The following is a 22,301-nucleotide window of genomic DNA, read 5'->3' on the forward strand; positions in this document are numbered from 1 at the left end:
TACACAACCCTGTGGAAGAATCCATTCTCCGCTTCAGGGCTACAAACATATCCAAGCACTCTAAATTCAGGGCTGACCCCATGGAACAAAGCATTCAACAGAAAGGACAAGAGTCTTTGCAGAAGGCCTACGCCCTTCCCTCCAACAACCCTGCAAAAGAAAATGACTGCAAAAAAATGAAATGTTGATGAATCAGAGAACCCATGGAGAGCCCAGCATCTCATTCCTTCCACAAATATTTACTGAATGCTTACTATGTGCCTGGTCCTGTGGTATGTGGAAAGAGATACCATATAATCCTGCAATCCCACTCCTAGGCATATATCCAGAGAAAACCATAATTCAAAAAGATACATGAACCCCAATGTTCACTGCCGCACTATTTACAATAGCCAAGATATGGAAGCAACCTAAACGTCCATCAACAGAGGAATAGATAAAGAAGACGTGGTACATATATACAATGGAATATTACTCAGCCATGAAAAAGAATGAAATAATGCCACTTGCAGTAACATGGGCGGACCTAGAGATTGTCATACTGAGTGAACTAAGCCAGACAGAGAAAGACAAATATCATATGATATCACTTATATGTGGAATCTAAGGAAAAAAATATATATACAAATGAGCTTATTTCCAAAACAGAAAGAGACTCACAGACAGAGAAAACAAATCTATGGTTACCAAAGGGGAAAGAGGGGGAGGGATAAATTAGGAGGTTGGGATTAACACATACACACTACTGTATACTAAAATAGGTAACCAAGAAAGACCTTCTGTATAGCATGGGAAACTATACTCAATATTTTGTAATAACCTATAAGGGAAAAGAATCTGAAAAAGAATATATATCTATATCTATATATCTCTGTATCTATCTATATATGTGTGTGTATATATATATTTATGTATAACTGAATTGCTGTTCTGTATACCTGAAACTAACATGACATTTTAAATCAACTATACTTCAATTAAAAATAATAATAAAAAATTAAAAAAATTTTAAAAGAAATAAGTAAATAAAATAAATCACCAAAAGTAAATAAATTGAGAGTTATGTAATAATGTCCAAATATGATGAAACTAATGAAATCCACATCAATACACATTATATGCAAATTGTCAAAAGTCAAAGAAAAATAATTTTGAAAGCAGTAAGAGAAAAGCAACTCTCAGATATGAGGGAACCCCCATGCTATAGATTAAATGTTTGTGTCACCTCACAATTCATATGTTGAAATTCTAATCCCCAATTTGATAGTATTGGGAGTTGGCTCCTTTGGGAGGTGATTAAGTCATGAGTGTAAAACACTCGTAGATGGCATTAGAGCCCTTATTAAAAAAAACCCTGGGACATCCTTCATTTCTTCTGGCTTTATCTTAGACTTCCCAACCTCCCAATTGTGAGAAATAAATTTTTGTAGTTTATAATCTACCCAATCTACGGTGTTCTGTTATAGCAGCTCAAACAGATGAAGACAGCACATATGATCAACAATTTCCTCAGTAAAACCTACCAGGCCAGAAAGGAGTAGGATGGTATATTCAAAGTGCTGAAAGGAAAAACAAAAACACAAACACAAACAAACGCTGCCAAGCTAAAATACTTTATCTACCAAAACTGTCCTTCAAAAATGAGGGAGAGATTAAGACTTTTCATATATACATAAATTGAGGGAGTTTATCACTACTAGACCTGCCTTACAAGAAATGATAAAGGGAGTCAATCAAGTTGAAACAAAATGAAGCTAAACAGCAACATGAAAGCTCAATGAAAAAGTAAATACACAGATAAATACAAAATACTGTAATACTGTACTGGTAGTGCATAAATCACTTTTAATACTACTATATAAACTAAGACGAAAGTAAAAAAAAAAGCTATAATATGTTAATGAATACATGAAATAAAAAGATGTAATTTGTGGTAAGTATAACATAAAGTGTGGATAGGGAAAAGTAAGAGTATAATGTTTTTGTATGTGATTGAACATTAAATTATTATCTTAAAATAGATTGCTTCAACTATAACACGATTTATGTAAGCCCTGTGGTAACCACCAACAAAACATTTATAGTATCCATAAAAGAAAATCAGAAAAGAATCAGAACATGTCACTGTACATTAAAAAACAATCTAACAAAACACAAACAAATCTAAAAGAGGAAATGAGGGACAAAAGAACTACAAGACAGAAAACAATTTACAAAATGGCAACAGTGTGCCACAACTACTGAAGCCTGCATGCCTAGAGCCTGTGCTCCACAACAAGAGAAGCCACCGCAATGAGAAGCACGTGCACCACAACAAAGAGTAGCCCCCGCTCTCCACAACTAGAGAAAGCCAGCACGCAGCAAGAAGACCCAAAGCAGCCAAAAATAAAAAAATAAAAAAAAAAAGATTTTAAAAGACAGAGTGGCTGACTGGATAAAAAAACAAGATTCATGCCACGGCCATGGGCTCCCTGGGCGGGCACCAGCCCCCACCACTGTAGGCTCTGGAATTGGGCTCCAGCCACCACTGCTGCCATGGGGTCTGGGAGTGGGTGCCAGCTGCCGCATCTGCACACTCCCTATCAAGTGGATAATGGCCACCACATGCTAAGGAAACAGGCGGTGGGCATCCATACTAAAAACAGCCCTCACACCAAAAATTTTAAAACCACACAAGCTACACAAGGATGCTCCCACATAAAAATAGCCAAGACCAGGGTAGATAATTGTTTCTCCTAAATTCATAGAGTAAGAGAAATTTAAGTGAAATGAAGAAGCAGAGCAACCACTTCCAATTAAAAGATCAAGAGAAATCTCCTGAAAGAATAAACAATGAAACAGACTTCTTCAGTCTAATAGACACCTAGTTTGAAAAGAAGATAATGAAAATACTGAAGGAATTAAGAAGAGCTATCAAAGAAATGCAGAATACTGTAAAAAGGAACTATAAACTATAAAAAGGAATCAGAAAAAAAAATTATTTGCCAAGATGAAAGCTGAGCTAAAGGCAATACACAGCAGACTGAATAATGCAGAAGAAAGAACAAGTGATCTGGAAGATAGAATAATGGAAATCACACAGTCAGAACAGCAGACAGAAAGACAAATGAAAAACAGTGAAATCAATATGAGATCTACGGGATAACATAAATTGTGCCAATCTACACATAATAGGGATCCCAGAAGGAGAAGAAAGAGAAAAGGGGAATCAAAGAAATTATGGCTGAAAACTTCCCAAACTTAAAGAAGGAAACAGATATCCAGGTTCAGGAAGCACAGAGTGTCCCAAACAAGATGAACCCAAGCAAACCTAAACCAAAACATATTATAATTGAAATAGCAAAAGTTAAAGATAAAGAGAGGATTCTAAAGGCAGCAAGAGAAAAACAGAGTTAATTACAAGGGAACCCCTATAAGACTATCAGCTGATTGATCTACACAAAGGTTGCATACCAGAGGGAGTGGCAAGATATATTCAAAGTCCTGAAAGGAAAACATCTGCAACCTAGCATACTCTACCCAACAAAATTATCATTTAGATCAGAAGGAGAGGTAAAGAATTTCTCAGACAAGCAAAAATTAAAAGAATACAGCAATACTAAACCTGTCCTAAAAGAAATATTGAAAGGTCTTCTCTAAAAGCAAAGAATCTATAGGAAAGAAAAATCACATTTGGAAATTAAATCACTTAAATAAGCCAGTAAAGAGATTAAAAAAAAAAAATTCTGTGAAAGCAATGATAACCACAATGAACAACAAAAGGATAAACATGAAGATGTAAAAGAGGACATCAAAAACATAAAATATGGAGGAGGAGAGTAAGAAAATGTAGACTTTTTTCAGAATGTGTTTGAGCCTATATAAGTACAAGTCTAAAGCAAGTAGATACATTGGAAGGGGTTAACATACTTGAAAAACAGGATAACTACAAATCAAAAACTTACAATAGATTCACACAAAAAATAAGAGAACCTAAGCATAATACAAAAGAGAATCACCAAACCACAAAAGAAAAAAGAAAAAGGAACAAAGAACAAATACAAAATCAATGGGAAAACAAGATTTAAATTGGCAATACATATCTATCAATAATTATTACCTTAAATGTCAATGGACTAACTGCTCCAATCAAAAGACACAGAGTGGTAGACTGGATAAAAAAACAAGAGCCTACAATATGCTGCCTACAAGAGATCCACTTTAGGGCAAAGGACACACATAGATGGAAAGTGAGGGATTGGAAAAAGATATTTCATGAAAACAGATAACAAGAAAGCAGGGGTCACAATACTCATATCAGACAAAACAGACTTTAAAACAAATGCTATAAAGAAAGGTAAAGAAAGACACTATATAATGATAAAGGGATCAATACAAGAAGAGGATATTACGCTCATCAATATATGCACTTAATATAGGAGTACCCAAATAGATAAAACAAATACTAACAGACATAAAGTGAGAAATTGATGGGAATACAATAATAGTAGGAGATTTCAACACCACTCACATCAATGGACAGATCTTCTAGACAGAAAATCAATAAGGCAACTGAGATCCTAAATGATACAATAGAACAGTTAGACTTAGTTGATATTTCCAGGACATTACATCCAAAAAACCCAAAAATACACATTCTTTTCAAGTGCACATGGAACATTCTCTAGGAATGACCACATACTAGGGCAAAAAGTGAGCCTCAACACATTTAAGAGTATAGAAATAATTTCAAGCATCTTTTCTGACCACAATGGCATGAAACTAGAAACTACAGAAAAAGAAATAAGAAAAAAATGATTACATGGAGACTAAACAACATGCTACTAAAAAACCAGTGGTTCAACAATGAAATAAGAGAGGAAATTTAAAAATACCTTGAAACAAATGACAATGAAAACACAACCATACAAAACATATGTGATGCAGCAAAAGCAGTTCTTAGAGGGAATTTCATAGTGACATAGGTCTTCTTCAAGAAAAAAGAAAAATCTCAAATAAACAACATAATCTACCAACTAAAAGAATTAGAAAAAGAAGAACAGACAAACCTAAAGTCAGCAGAAGGAAGAAAACAATAAAGGTCAGAGAAGAAATAAATAAAACAGAGATTTAAAAAAGAATTTAAAAAAATCAATAAAACCAAGAGCTGGTTCTTTAAAAGGTAAACAAAATTGACAGACCTCTGGCCACACTCACCAAGAAGAAAAGAGAGAGAAGCCAAATAAATAAAAGAAGAAACGAAAGAGGAGAAATCACAACTGATACTGCAGAAATACAAAAAATCGTAAGAGAATACTATGAAGAATTATATGCCAACAAATTGGACAACCTAGGAGAAATAGACGTTTCTAGAAACATACAGCCCACGAAAACTGAATCAAGAAGATATAGATAATTTGATCAGAGCAATCACTAGAAGTGAAGTAGAATCTGTAATAAAAAAAAAATTCCCTACAAGCAAAAGTCCAGGACCAGATGGCTTGACAGTCAAATTCTATCAAACATACAAAGAAAGGGGCAAGATGGCGGAAGAGTAAGACGCGGAGATCACCTTCCTTCCCACAGATACAGTAGAAATACATCTACACGTGGAACTGCTCCTACAGAACACCCACTGAACGCTGGCAGAAGACGTCAGACCTCCCAAAAGGCAAGAAAATCCCCACGTACCTGGGTAGGGTAAAAGAAAAAAGAAATAACAGAGACAAAAGAATAGGGATGGGACCTGCGCCAGTGGGAGGGAGCCGTGAAGGAGGAAAGGTCTCCAGGCACTAGGAAGCCCCTTTGCGGGCAGAGACTGCGGGTGGCAGAGGGGGGAAGCTTCAGAGCCACGGAGGAGAGCGCAGCCACAGGGGTGCGGAGGGCAAAGCGGAGAGACTCCCGCACAGAGGCTCGGCGCCAACCAGCACTCACCAGCCCGAGAGGCGTGTCTGCTCACCCGCCGCGGCGGGCGGGGGCTGGGAGCTGAGGCTCGGGCTTTGGTGCTAGCCGGGAGGGAGTCCGGGAAAAAGTCTGCAGCTGCCGAAGAGGCAAGAGACTTTTTCTTGCCTCTTTGTTTCGCGGCGCGCAAGGAGAGGGGATTCAGAGCGCTGCCTAAACGAAATCCAGAGACGGGTGCGAGCCGCGGCTATCAGCACGGATCCTACAGCAACAGGGGCGCAGAGGGAAAAACGGAGAGATTCCCGCACAGAGGCTCAGCGCCGAGCAGCGCTCACCAGCCCGAGAGGCTTGTCTGCTCACCCGCCGGGGCGGGCGGGGCTGGGAGCTGAGGCTCGGGCTTCGGTCGGATCGCAGGGAGAGGACTGGGGTTGGCGGCATGAACACAGCCTGAAGGGGTTGGCGTGCCGCGGCGAGCCGGGAGGGAGCCGGAGAGGAGGTCTGCAGCCGCCGAAGAGGCAAGAGACTTTTTCTTGCCTCTTTGTTTCGTGGTGCGCAAGGAGAGGGGATTCAGAGCGCTGCCTAGATGAACTCCAGAGGCGGGCGCGAACCGCGGCTAACAGCGCGGACCCCAGAGACTGCTAGGAGACGCTAAGGCTGCTGCTGCCACCACCAAGAAGCCTGTGTGCCAGCACAGGTCACTCTCCACACCGCCCCTGCCGGGAGCCGGTGCAGCTCGCCACTGCCAGGCTCCCGTGATCCGGGGACAACTTCCCCGGGAGAACACATGGCGCGCCTCAGGCTGCTGCAACGTCAGGACGCCTCTGAAGCCGCAGGCTCGCCCCGCCTCCTCCGTACCGCTCCCTCCCCCGGCCTGAGTGAGCTGTCTGGGTGGGGAACAGACGCCCTCAGGCGACGTACATGCAGAGGCGGGTCCAAATCCAAAGCTGAACGCTGGGAGCTGTACAAACAAAGAAGAGAAAGGGAAATCTCTCCCAGCAGCCTCAGAAGCAGCGGATTAAAGCTCCACAAACAACTTGATGTGCCTGCATCTGTTGAATACCTGAATGGACAACGAATCATCCCAAATTCAAAAGGTGGACTTTAGGAGCAGGATATATTAATTTCCCCTTTTCCTTTTTTTGTGAGTGTATATGTGTATGCTTCTGGGTGAGATTTTGTCTGTATAGCTTTGCTTTCACCATCAGTCCTAGGGTTAGGTCCGTCCATTTTTTTTTTTTACTCAAAAAAATTTTTTTTTCCTAATATATGTTTTCTTAATAATTTTTTCCGTATTTTCTATTTTTAGAAATTAAAAAATTTTTTAATAAGTTTTTTCATGTTTTTTATTTTAAAAAATTAAAATTTTTTTCTTAATAAATTTTTTTCTTAAAAATTTTTTTATTTTTTACTATAAAAATTAATAAATCTATTTTTAAAAATTAAAAAAAAATTTTTTCTGAATACATTTACTCTTAATAATTTTTTTTCTTATTTTTTATTATAATAGCTTTATTTTATTTTATTTTATCCTCTTTTTTTCTTTCTATTTTTTTCTCCCTTATATTCTGAGCTGTGTGGATGAAAGGCTCTTGGTGCTCCAGCCAGGCATCAGGGCTGTGCCTCTGAGGTGGGAGAGCCAACTTCAGGACACTGGTCCACAAGAGACCTACCAGCTCCACGTAATACCAAACGGCAAAAATCTCTCAGAGATCTCCATCTCAACATCAAGATCCAGCTTCACTCAACGACCAGCAAGCTACAGGGCTGGACACCCTATGCCAAACAACTAGCAAGACAGGAACACAGCCCCATCCATTAGCAGGGAGGCTGCCTAAAATCATAAGGCCACAGACACCCCAAAACACACCACCAGACGTGGACGTGCCCACCAGAAAGACAAGATTCAACCTCATCCACCAGAACACAGGCAATAGTCCCCTCCACCAGGAAGCCTACACAACCCACTGAACCAACCTTACCCACTGGGGACAGATACCAAAAACAACGGGAACTACGAACCTGCAGCCTGTGAAAAGGAGACCCCAAACACAGTAAGATAAGCAAAATGAGAAGACAAAAAAACACACAGCAGGTGAAGGAGCAGGGTCAAAACACACCAGACCTAACAAATGAAGAGGAAATAGGTAGTCTACCTGAAAAAGAATTCAGAATAATGATAGTAAGGATGATCCAAGATCTTGGAAATAGAATAGACAAAATGCAAGAAACATTTAACAAGGACGCAGAAGAACTAAAGAGGAACCAAGCAACGATGAAAAACACAATAAATGAAATTAAAAATACTCTAGATGGGATCAATAGCAGAATAACTGAGGCAGAAGAAAGGATAAGTGACCTGGAAGATAAAATGGTGGAAATAACTACTGCAGAGCAGGATAAAGAAAAAAGAATGAAAAGAACTGAGGACAGTCTCAGAGACCTCTGGGACAACATTAAACGCACCAACATTCGAATTATAGGGGTCCCAGAAGAAGAAGAGAAAAAGAAAGGGACTGAGAAAATATTTGAAGAGATTATAGTTGAAAACTTCCCTAATATGGGAAAGGAAATAGTTAATCAAGTCCAGGAAGCACAGAGAGTCCCATACAGGATAAACCCAAGGAGAAACACGCCAAGACACATATTAATCAAACTGTCAAAAATTAAATATAAAGAAAACATATTAAAAGCAGCAAGGGAAAAACAACAAATAACACACAAGGGAATCCCCATAAGGTTAACATCTGATCTTTCAGCAGAAACTCTGCAAGCCAGAAGGGAGTGGCAGGATATACTTAAAGTGATGAAGGAGAAAAACCTACAACCAAGATTACTCTACCCAGCAAGAATCTCATTCAGATTTGACGGAGAAATTAAAACCTTTACAGACAAGCAAAAGCTAAGAGAATTCAGCACCACCAAACCAGCTTTACAACAAACGCTAAAGGAACTTCTCTAGGCAAGAAACACAAGAGAAGGAAAACACCTACAATAACAAACCCAAAACATTTAAGAAAATGGGAATAGGAACATACATATCGATAATTACCTTGAATGTAAATGGATTAAATGCTCCCACCAAAAGACACAGACTGGCTGAATGGATACAAAAACAAGACCCATATATATGCTGTCTACAAGAGACCCACTTCAGACCTAGAGACACATACAGACTGGAAGTGAGGGGATGGAAAAAGATATTCCATGCAAATGGAAATCAAAAGAAAGCTGGAGTAGCAATTCTCATAGCAGACAAAATAGACTTTAAAATAAAGAATATTATAAGAGACAAAGAAGGACACTATATAATGATCAAGGAATCGATCCAAGAGGAAGGTATAACAATTGTAAATATATATGCACCCAACATAGGAGCACCTCAATACATAAGGCAAATACTAACAGCCATAAAAGGGGAAATCGACAGCAACACAATCATAGTAGGGGACTTTAACACCCCACTTTCACCAATGGACAGATCATCCAAAATGAAAGTAAATAAGGAAACACAAGCTTTAAATGATACATTAAACAAGATGGACTTAATTGATATTTATAGGACATTCCACCCAAAAACAACAGAATACACATTTTTCTCAAGTGCGCATGGAACATTCTCCAGGATAGATCATATCTTGGGTCACAAATCAAGCCTTGGTAAATTTAAGAAAATTGAAATCGTATCAAGTATCTTTTCCGACCACAACGCTATGAGACTAGATATCAATTACAGGAAAAGATCTGTAAAAACTACAAACACATGGAGGCTACACAATACACTACTTAATAACGAAGTGATCACTGAAGAAATCAAAGGGGAAATCAAAAAATACTTAGAAACAAATGACAATGGAGACACGACGACCCAAAACCTATGGGACGCAGCAAAAGCAGTGCTAACAGGGAAGTTTATAGCAATACAAGCCTACCTCAAGAAACAGGAAACATCTCGAATAAACAACCTAACCTTGCACGTAAAGCAATTAGAGAAAGGAGAACAAAAAAAACCGCAAAGCTAGCAGAAGGAAAGAAATCATAAAGATCAGATCAGAAATAAATGAAAAAGAAATGAAGGAAACAATAGCAAAAATCAATAAAACTAAAAGCTGGTTCTTTGAGAAGATAAACAAAATTGATAAACCATTAGCCAGACTCATCAAGAGAAAAAGGAAGAAGTCTCAAATCAATAGAATTAGAAATGAAAAAGGAGAAGTAACCACTGACACTGCAGAAATACAAAAGATCATGAGAGATTACTACAAGCAACTCTACGCCAATAAAATGGACAACCTGGAAGAAATGGACAGATTCTTAGAAATGCACAAACTGCCGAGACTGAACCAGGAAGAAATAGAAAATATGAACAGACCAATCACAAGCACTGAAATTGAAACTGTGATTAAAAACCTTCCAACAAACAAAAGCCCAGGACCAGATGGCTTCACAGGTGAATTCTATCAAACATTTAGAGAAGAGCTAACCTATCCTTCTCAAACTCTTCCAAAATATTGCAGAGGGAGGAACACTCCCAAACTCATTCTACGAGGCCACCATCACCCTGATACCAAAACCAGACAAAGATGTCACAAAGAAAGAAAACTACAGGCCAATATCACTGATGAACATAGATGCAAAAATCCTCAACAAAATACTCGCAAACAGAATCCAACAGCACATTAAAAGGATCATACACCATGATCAAGTGGGGTTTATCCCAGGAATGCAAGGATTCTTCAATATACGCAAATCAATCAATGTGATACACCATATTAACAAATTGAAGGAGAAAAACCATATGATCATCTCAATAGATGCAGAGAAAGCTTTCGACAAAATTCAACACCCATTTATGATAAAAGCCCTGCAGAAAGTAGGCATAGAGGGAACTTTCCTCAACATAATAAAGGCCATATATGACAAACCCACAGCCAACATTGTCCTCAATGGTGAAAAACTGAAACCATTTCCACTAAGATCAGGAACAAGACAAGGTTGCCCACTCTCACCACTATTATTCAACATAGTTTTGGAAGTGTTAGCCACAGCAATCAGAGAAGACAAAGAAATAAAAGGAATCCAAATCGGAAAAGAAGAAGTAAAGCCGTCACTGTTTGCAGATGACATGATACTATACATAGAGAATCCTAAAGATGCTACCAGAAAACTCCTAGAGCTAATCAATGAATTTGGTAAAGTAGCAGGATACAAAATTAATGCACAGAAATCTCTTGCATTTCTATACACTAATGACGAAAAATCTGAAAGTGAAATTAAGAAAACACTCCCGTTTACCATTGCAACAAAAAGAATAAAATATCTAGGAATAAACCTACCTAAGGAGACAAAAGACCTGTATGCAGAAAATTATAAGACACTGATGAAAGAAATTAAAGATGATACAAATAGATGGAAAGATATACCATGTTCCTGGATTGGAAGAATCAACATTGTGAAAATGACTCTACTACCCAAAGCAATCTACAGATTCAATGCAATCCCTATCAAACTACCACTGGCATTTTTCACAGAACTAGAACAAAAAATTTCACAATTTATATGGAAACACAAAAGACACCGAATAGCCAAAGCAATCTTGAGAACGAAAAATGGAGCTGGGGGAATCAGGCTCCCTGACTTCAGACTATATTACAAAGCTACAGTAATCAAGACAGTTTGGTACTGGCACAAAAACAGAAATATAGATCAATGGAACAGGATAGAAAGCCCAGAGATAAACCCACACACATATGGTCACCTTATCTTTGATAAAGGAGGCAAGCATATACAGTGGAGAAAAGACAGCCTCTTCAATAAGTGGTGCTGGGAAAATTGGACAGATACATGTAAAAGTATGAAATTAGAACACTCCCTGACACCATGCACAAAAATAAACTCAAAATGGATTAAAGACCTAAGTGTAAGGCCAGACACTATCAAACTCTTAGAGGAAAACATAGGCAGAACACTCTATGACATACATCACAGCAAGATTCTTTTTGACCCAGCTCCCAGAGAAATGGAAATAAGAACACAAATAAACAAATGGGACCTAATGAAACTTAAAAGCTTTTGCACAGCAAAGGAAACCATAAACAAGACCAAAAGACAACCATCAGAATGGGAGAAAATATTTGCAAATGAAGCAACTGACAAAGGATTAATCTCCAAGATTTACAAGCAGCTCATGCAGCTCAATAACAAAAAAACGAACAACCCAATCCAAAAATGGGCAGAAGACCTAAATAGACATTTCTCCAAAGAAGATATACAGATGGCCTACAGACACATGAAAGAATGCTCAACATCATTAATCATTAGAGAAATGCAAGTCAAAACTACAATGAGATATCATCTCACACCGGTCAGAATGGCCATCATCAAAAAATCTAGAAACAATAAATGCTGGAGAGGGTGTGGAGGAAAGGGAACTCTTTTGCACTGTTGGTGGGAATGTAAATTGATACAGCCACTATGGAGAACAGTATGGAGGTTCCTTAAAAAACTAAAAATAGAACTACCATACGATCCAGCAATCCCACTACTGGGCATATACCCTGAGAAAACCATAGTTCAAAAAGAGTCATGTACCAAAATGTTCATTGCAGCTCTATTTACAATAGCCAGGACATGGAAGCAACCTAAATGTCCATCGACAGATGAATGGATAAAGAAGATGTGGCACATATATACAATGGAATATTACTCAGCCATAAAAAGAAATGAAATGGAGGTATTTGTAATGAGGTGGATGGAGTTAGAGTCTGTCATACAGAGTGAAGTAAGTCAGAAAGAGAAAAACAAATACAGTATGCTAACACATATATACGGAATCTAAGGAAAAAAAAAAAAAAAAAGGCCATGAAGAACCTAGTGGCAAGACGGGAATAAAGACACAGACCTACTAGAGAATGGACTTGAGGATATGGGGAGGGGGTGGAGTGAGATGTGACAGGGTGAGAGAGTGTCATGGACATATATACACTACCAAATGTAAAATAGATAGCTAGTGGGAAGCAGCCGCATAGCACAGGGAGATCAGCTTGGTGCTTTGTGACCACCTAGAGGGGTGGGATGGGGAGGGTGGGAGGGAGGGAGATGCAAGAGGGAAGAGATATGGGAACATATTGTATATGTATAACTGATTAACTTTGTTATAAAGCAGAAGCTAACACACCATTGTAAGGCAATTATACTTCAATAAAGATGTTTAAAAAAAAAAAAACATACAAAGAAGAACTTATACGGATCCTTCTTAAACTCTTCCAAATGACTGAAGAGGAGGGAACACTTCCAAAGATATTCTATGAAGCCACCATCACCCTGATACCAAAACCAGACAAAGACACTACCAAAAAAGAAAATTACAGGCCAATATCTTTGATGAATATAGGTGCAAAAATTCTAAAAATATTAGCAAACCAAATCCAACAACACATAAAAAAAGATCATACACCATCACAAAGTTGGATTCATCCACGCGTCACAAGGATGGTTCAACATGCACAAATCAATCAATGTGATACACCACATCCACAAAAAAAAAAAAGACAAAATCCACATGATCATCTCAATAGATGCAGAGAAAGCATTTGATAAAATTCAACATCCAGGCTCGGGCCCTGTTTGCACCCATCCTGTTGGCCACGTCCTTCAGGGTGGTGGGCACACTGCAGCTCCTGGTGCAGGCTGCAGTGTCCACCACCTCAGAGTCACCAGTGCTCGATGTGAAGTGGTCCTTCCTGTGGACCACTGAGTCACTGAGTGGCCAGGCCATGGGCTGGCCTTTGGTTGCCTCTGGGGGCCTCAATGTCTCTGCTTTTGTTTGTTATTCCCATACAGACATCAAAGTGCCTGACTTCTCTGACTATTGTCGTGCTGAAGTGTTAGATAGTACAAAGTCTTCAAAAGAGAGCAGTGAGGATAGATGTCATCTCTCATCTCTCAGTTTGTTTCCATCATGAGTGCTTCTGCTGATGTGTTGGCCATGTCGAAAATTGAAATCATGTTATCTGATATTCCAGAGGGCAAGAACATGGCTTTCAGATGGAGAGGCAAAGCCATGTTTGTGCACTATAGAACCAAGAAGGAAATTGATGAGGAAACTGCAATTGAAGTGTCCTAGTTGAGGGACATACATCATGATTTAGAACGAGTAAAGAAACCTGAATGGGTTATCTTGACAGGTGTTTGCACTCATCTTGGCTGTGTACCCATTGCAAATGCAGGAGAGTTTGGTAGTTATTACTGCCCTTGTCATGGGTCACAGTATGATGCATCTGGCAGGATCAGGAAGGAGTCTGCACCTCTCAACCTTGAAGTTCCCTCATATGAGTTCACCAGTGATGATACAGTGATTGTTGGTTAGAGACCTGGACTCAAGTCACAGCCTTCTTTCAGTCTTCGTGTCAGCTCAGAAGAGTTATTTGAAAACAAACCTTCTGTACTTTGAATTAGCTGATTTGAAATATTTAAGACTTGCTAATAATGTGTTTGCAAACATGTAAAGTAAATTGAATTTAATGTTGAATACTTTCAAGCATTCACCTAATAAAGCCACTGTTAAACATTAAAAAAAAATTCAACATCCGTTCATGATAAAAACTCTTACCAAAGCGGGTATAGAGGGAACATATGTCAACATAATAAAAGCCATTTATGACAAAGCCACAGCCAATATAATACTCAATGGTGAAAAACTGAAAGCCTTCCCAGTAAAATCTGGAACAAGACAAGGATGCCCACTCACACCACTTCTATTCAACATAGTATTGGAAGTCCTAGCCAAAGCAATCAAACAAGAAAAAGAAATAAAATGTATACAAATTGGTAAGGAAGAGGTAAAACTATCATTATACGCAGATGACATGATACTATATACAGAAAGCCCTAAAGACAACACACAAAACCTACTAAAACTGATAAACAAATTCAGCAAGATAGCAGGATACAAGATTAACATACAGAAATCAGTTGCGTTTCTTTACACTAACACTGAAATATCAGAAAGGGAAAGTAAAAAAAAAAAAAAAAAAAACCCTTTTAAAACCACACCAAAAATATAAAATACTTAGTAATAAACCTGACCAAGGAGGTGAAAGACTTATATGCTGAGAATTATAAAACATTAATAAAGGAAACTGGAGATGATTCACAGAAATGGAAAGATATCCCATGCCCTTGGATTGGAAGAGTTAACGTTGTTAAAATGGCCATACTACCCAAAGCAATCTACAGATTTAATGTGATCCCTAACAAATTACCCATGACATTTTTCACAGAACTAAAACAAATAATCCTAAAATTTATATGGAACCATAAAAGACCCAGAATTGCCAAAGCACTCCTGAGGTAAAAGAACAAAGCAGGAGGCATAACCCTCCCAGACTTCAGACAATACTACAAAGCTACAGTAATGAAAACAGCATGGTACTGGCACAAAAACAGACATATGGCTCAATGGAACTGAATAGAGAGCCCAGAAATAAACCCACACATCTATGGTCAATTAACACATTTTTGATGGGGGATTTTTGCAGAAACTAATGCCTGTGGCCATAATATGTCTCTGGTCAAAAATCTTCAACAAAGAAGGCAAGAATATACAATGGGAAAAACACAGTCTCTTCAGCAAGTGGTATTGGGAAAGCTGGACAGCCACATGTAAATCAATGAAGTTAGAACACATCCTCTCACCATACACAAAAACAAACTCAAAATGGCTTAAAGACTTAAACATAAGACAGGACACCATAAAACTCCTAGAAGAGAACATAGGCAAAATATTCTCTGACATAAATTGTACCAATGTGTTTTAGGTCAGTCTCCCAAGGCAATAGAAATAAAAGCAAAAATAAACAAATGGAACCTAATCAAATTTACAAGCTTTTGCATAGCAAAGGAAACCATAAACAAAACAAAAAGACAACCTAAAGAATGGGAGAAAATATTTGCAAATGATGTGACCAACAAGGGCTTAATTTCCAAATATACAAACAGATCATACAATTCAATAACAAAAAACAAACAAACCAATCAAAAAATGGTCAGAAAAACTAAAGACATTTCTCCAAAGAAGACATACAGATGGCCAATAGGCACATGACAAGATGGTCATCATCACAAATTATTAGAGAAATGCAAATCGAAACTACAATGAGGTACCACTTCACACCAGTCAGAATGGTCATCATTAAAAAGTCTACAAATAACAAATGCTGGAGAGGGTGTGGAGAAAAGGGAACCCTCCTGCACTGTTGGGGGGAATGTACGTTGGTGCAGCCACTATAGAAAACAGTAGAGTGTTTCCTCAAAAAACTAAAAATAGAGTTGCCATATGATCCAGCAATCCCTTTCCTGGTTATATATCCAGAAAAAAACTATAATTGAAAAAGATACATGCATCCCTATGTTTATATCAGCACTATTTACAGTAGTCAAGACATAGAAACAACCTAAATATCCATCTACAGATGAATGGATAAAGAAGATCTGATATATATACAATGGAATATTACTCAGCCATAAAGAAGAATAAAATAATGCCATTAGCAGCAATCTAGATGAACCTAGAGATTATCATACTAAGTGAAATGAGTTGGAAAGAGAAAGAAAAATATCATATGATATCACTTATATGTGGAATCTAAATTATGACACAAATGAACATATCTATGAAACTGAAACAGACTCACAGATATAGAGAACAGACTTGTGGTTGCCAAGTGGGAGGGAGGTGGTGGAGGGATGAATTGGGAGTTTGGGGTTAGCCGATGCAAACTATTATATATAGAATGGATAAAGAATAAGGTCCTACTGTAGAGCACAGAGAACTATATTCAATATCCTATAATAAACTGTAATGGAAAAGAATATGAAAAATATACATATATAACTGAACCACTTTACTGTACAGTAGAAATTAATACAACATTGTAAATCAATTATACTTCAATAAAATAAATTAAAAAAAAGAAATGTAGCTTTATGGTACTCAAGGATGAGAGTCTGCAAGGCATTTTAAGATCTACAATAGAAAATTACTCTACACCATAAAGTCTTTTAAGCATTTAAAAGACTTGAGGGACTTCCTTGGTGGCACAGTGGTTAAGAATCTGCCTGCTAATGCAGGGGACACAGGTTCGATCCCTGGTCGGGGAAGATCCCACATGCCGTGGAGCAACTAAGCCCGTGCGCCACACCTACTGAGCCCAAGTGTTGCAACTACTGAAGCCTGTGCGCCTAGAGCCCGTGCTCCACAACAAGAGAAGCCACCACAATGAGAAGCCCGCTCACTGCAACGAAGAGTAGCCCCCACTCGCTGCAACTAGAGAAAGCCTGTGCATGGCAATGAAAACCCAATGCAGCCAAAAAAACCCCCCAAAAAACCAAGGTTACCCGCTAAATCACATTAATACTTATAAAAAGATGAAAGACTTGAGGTACATAATCAAGTGTTGCAGAAGAACATTAAAATGTTATTGAGGTTATGTGTGCTGTGGTGAACTTGGGTGACCAACTAAAGTAACCTTTTTACAATTATCTTCATAAGGTCTAAATTATGGTGGATAAAAGCATAATTAAGAGACAGAAAAAATGTAGAGATAAATAAAAAATAAACTTGACTGAATCAATGAATGAACTAAGGGACAAAGGAAATGAAAGACTCTAGAATAGCACCTGGGTTTATTGATAGAGTATCTTGGTATTCCATAGATTTCTGTGCTATTGCATGAGATTCGAGAAGGATCTGATTGAGAAGTGGGAGGAGACCATGGGTTCAGTTTGAGATCTAATAATACTAAAATGTGGAAAGAGGCCTTCATAGCAATCTTCTTTCAGTAGATGAAGGTTGCCAGGGTACAATACTTTATTCATCTGAGAACCTATTGACTTAGCAAATTGTTACCTGGAAGTTAGGCTATACAATATACTAAAAGGTAAATGACAATCTACATAAAATCAGGAAAGAAAATAAAATAATGAGACTGTCTTGAGTCTTCATATATTTATATTATGCCATAATATTTTTCATACTTATTGCTTTGGACTATATCTACTAAAAAAATATAGACAATATCCCTTAGTTTCTTAATAAGAAAAGAAAAGTAGTAATTTTATGCTGTTGCTGTAATCATCTTAAATATAAGAGGAAATGAGTTACCTCAAAGTTCGAATCTTTGACTTGATTGTGTCCCTAATGCTGATCATGCATGAATATTTACACCTATCCCTCCAGAATTGAGGTGGAGGGCTCTTTCCATTTTCCTGTGAACTTTGTACCTGTTAAGGAAGCATGACCTCATCAAATGTGTTGTGAATAACCAATGCAAGTAATATGATTTTACTTACTTTTATTTTGAGAAGAAACAAAAGAACATTGTTGGAAATTGTTTCTGACAGTTACCTGTCTATCTCTAAGAGATCTGATCATTCTCTGACTTATTAAAAGAAATTATTGAGAGGCTAGCATGGAAAAGAGAACCTCCCTGAAATTTGTCCGAAAATTCAGCTAACAATGAGGGATATTCAAGGAAATGTTTCAAAGATACTTGGTTCAGATGCTGGGAATTATATCAGGGCATGATATAGACAATGGGAAATAACTGGTAATTAAAACCATGGGAAGAAATAATATTTCCCAAGGAGAGTATGTTAAGTGGAAAGAGAGAAGACTATAGGAGAGAATTCTGAAAACTATGACAGTTAAATGGACAAATATAGGAAGAGTATAATAAATAGGAGACTTAGGTGTTCTGACTAGATTGGTATGAAAACAAACAAAAAGAACACCCCCTAAAACAGGAGAGAAATAAAGGAAGAGACTTGGTCAGCTACGCCAAATGCTGCTGAGAGATCATACACAGACTGAGCACTGAATTAAACAACAAGGAAAAAGAGTTACAGCAGAGGGATTGAGGCTGAATCCAAGTTTCATCACTTGTAGCATGAATGGAATATGACAAAATAGACAAGGAAACAGTGGAAAACTCTTATGTTAGGTATGAGGAAGACAGTAATGGTCCACAGCTGAAATGTAGTATTTGGGATCACTTAGGGGTTTTTGTTTGTTTGTTTGATTTTTGAAAGAAGTTTAAATTATTTTGGAAAGATCCTAATAGAAAGGATTAAATGCCAGATAGAGAAAACAGGGGAAAACTGAATTTAGAAACTGCCCCACTCCCCAGAAAAAAAGAAAATGTTAAGCTCCAAAGTACAACTAATGTGCTACATTTAAATGTAAGAGAAGGGACCGGAGAAATAAAATTATTTCTGGAGAATATAACTTTATTGGTCTTATGACAAGTAAATGAGAGTGGTTTCATTATTTAACTGATATTTTTAATTGTGAAATAAAGGCATCACTGTCTGTGAAAGTAAGGGGTTGATATATCTGGAAATATACGGAGAAGTTTCACGAAAGCATTGTAAAATACACTGTCACTGCAATTGATTTTTCTTATTTTTTAAGTGAAAAAATAGTACGTTTAATTTTTGTCCCTTCTCTAATGAGGAAATTGAGTCACGGGATGGTTAATTAACTCCTCCAAAGTCACACAGCCAGTAGGAGCGAGAGTCTATGTCTGTACCATTATTCTATAGGAATAAACTTAAACATGTTCTAGTCTGAGGGTTTTAGGAAGGTGATGTGAGTTAGTGGAGAGAAAACTACGTGGTGAATTGGATAACTCATGTTCTAGTCCTAACATTTTACCAAGTAGCTTTGTGATCTTTTAAGACCAAATCACTTGATCTAGTTACTTATTTGGATACCAGTTCCTCTTATAGAATAAGGCATTTAGATTATATTATCTTTAACATCACTTCTAATTTTAGGATTTTGTGAGATTATGATATTAGGATCATAGAATACACAAGCACTGTCGACTCATATAACAGAATTAGGTAATAAGAAGACTGTCAGTTACAGCATTTATCTATAGACAATTTCTATGGAGAATTGCTTTAACAGGATAATCTTATAGCAATAAACAGTAATAAAATGCACCTCTTTCCTTAGTATTGTTCAAAGTTATAATAATTTAAATGAATTAAACAGCTTTGGAAATGTTACTTTTCCAATAAATGGCAAAAGAAAAAAATAATGATTAATAAATGATTATTAATAAATGATTAATTAATAAATGATTCAGACTCATTTATTTTTACTTCCAAGGGTGATTTTGTCTGACATCTTACATGCGCATAATTATAGCCAAATCTCTAAAATTGTACAAAAAGCTTTTTGCCTTTTTTTCCCAGTCAGCAGAGCAAAGATTATATCTAACTGCTACATTTTCACGTGTTTGAAAGCAACTTCTCTCCTCATAAATGTGCAACTGTTTTGGTTGGAAACAGCTGTAGCTGCTGCTAGATGTTTTCTGCCTAGAGATATGTGATAGGTAGACAGAGTAAAAAAAAATCTAGAGTGGTTTCCACATTGGGAAGGAGAGTCTAGCCTGGGGTTGAGAGTGGTATGCTGAAAAGAGAAGCTTATCATTACAGGTAAAAAGGATCAAACAGAGGCATGATTCATATCCAGACTGGTACACAGATACAAAATTTATACAATCTTATTTAAAGAAAAAAGAAGTTGGTGTTACCTATTACCTTTTTATTTCTGTTTGCTACCACCCGGGAATTTGAATTAGGGGCTGGGTCCGCAACAAATACTATATTAATGTTATACTACTTAAGTGTAGTATTGGGGATAAGAGTAGAAAAACAGATCAAGAAAACACAAGAGTCCAGTCTGAACTGTAATTGATGAATTGTGGAGGCTCAGTATGAACAACTCTGAGAGTTAAAAAATCTAGGGGGTCTCAGTCATAGGTGGTCTCCCACAATTTTGTAGATTTACCACCAGGAGCTTGACCAGATTCTCATAGTAAATATCAGAGAAATATCCCCTCATGTTTCTGGCAGAGGAAGGGGAAAAGGAACTATTTTGAAATATGCCAGAGTACTCTGCTTTTAACAAGGTCTGCCCTCAGGAGAAACTAGTCAATCAGGGTCTAACCTATTGGGGTATTATCAGAGCCTAAGTGACCTGGAAGAAGGGAAATACCCAACTCCAGCCCACTCTAGCCATGCTGTCCCACCTAAGGTGGGGCAGGGGACAGAGGAACACTTGTGAAGCTCATAGCTCAGAGCAATCTTACTTTTAGAAATTTATACTGAGGCTATATCTCTACATATGAGGGGGAAATGGACATTTTTCAATGTTACACTGTTAGCAATAGCAAAATGAGAAATAACTGGAATGCTTATTTGTGGAAAAGAATAAACTGTGGTATAGACACACAGTGAATTTCTGTGAAGCCATAAAAAAGAATGAGGAACATGTCTATGGACTGACATGGAGTGGTTTTGAGGATATATTTTTAAGTAAAAAAAAAAAAAATTCAAGGTGCAAATTGTATATAGTATGCTATCTTTTGTACAAAAAAAGAAGGGGGAATAAGAATAGATACCATATATTTGCTTATTCTTGCAAAAAAAACAAAAAAAAACAACATAGGAAAGAGACAGAAACTCCTAAAAATGGTTACCAATTGGGTGTAAATGGGACTAGGTAGAAGGGCAAAGAATTTTTAAATATAATTTGTAATTTGAGCTATGCAAATATTCTCTATATTCAAAAAATAAATTTTAAAAGATTAAAAAAGCAAACCCTAAAATTAAATACAAAGAGAAACAAATGACTCTAACTTATACATTAAATTGATAATATAGCCACACAGGAAGAGGAATTAATTCAAGTACCTTTGGAAACAGTGTCTTAACTATAAAATCCTAGTGGGATCAATTCTAAGAAGAAAGAGAACTGCAAGGAAATGTTAAACTTTATCTAACAGGTTTATTGTTAGTTGTAATACTATTTTAATTCTTAAACTGTTGAATTTACAATATGACAAGTAAATAAATATATTATTGTAAGGGATCAAGATTTTTGCTATGAGAGAAAAAGAAATAGAAATATAGCATTTAAAGAGCTAAGGAAAAGTGATGTAATGTTAAATTTGAATTGGAAATATCAACATGAATTTATTTTAAAAGTATATTTTCTACATTTATCCATTAGAGTAGACTAGAAAAAATGGCACCCTACTAGCAAAGAGGTACTCAAACACTAATGGGGTCATATCAAAAGGACAGAGGAGCATACTTAAAGGGGCTCCTCTTGACCAAATTTGATATAGTTGGAGCATTGAAAAGTATAAATATTATAATAGATTACAATACATTAAATTTAAAAATAAGTCCATTGTGATATTCAAAAGGAGCAGAACTAGGAGGGAGGGGTAGTTCTTTTGAGAAAAATTCCAGTTAACAGATAGGATTAGCCATTTTGCCATCTCCAGTGTAATAACTTATCTAGGTAAATACCATCAATGAATGCTAAAATTGGGATATGGGATTGT

General features: G+C 37.2%; 1 pseudogene across 1 annotated transcript; it reads left to right on the plus strand.

Moving 5' to 3' along the window:
• The first annotated feature begins 13,105 nt into the window (after positions 1 to 13,105).
• Positions 13,106 to 22,034, plus strand: LOC309627673 (cytochrome b-c1 complex subunit Rieske, mitochondrial pseudogene; annotated as a pseudogene). Its single transcript has one exon. The product of its transcript is annotated as a cytochrome b-c1 complex subunit Rieske, mitochondrial pseudogene (transcript).
• Positions 22,035 to 22,301: the final 267 nt, after the last annotated feature.

Source organism: Balaenoptera borealis (genome assembly GCF_965194805.1).
Source record: "Balaenoptera borealis genome assembly, chromosome: 4".
Classification (NCBI taxonomy): domain Eukaryota; kingdom Metazoa; phylum Chordata; class Mammalia; order Artiodactyla; family Balaenopteridae; genus Balaenoptera; species Balaenoptera borealis.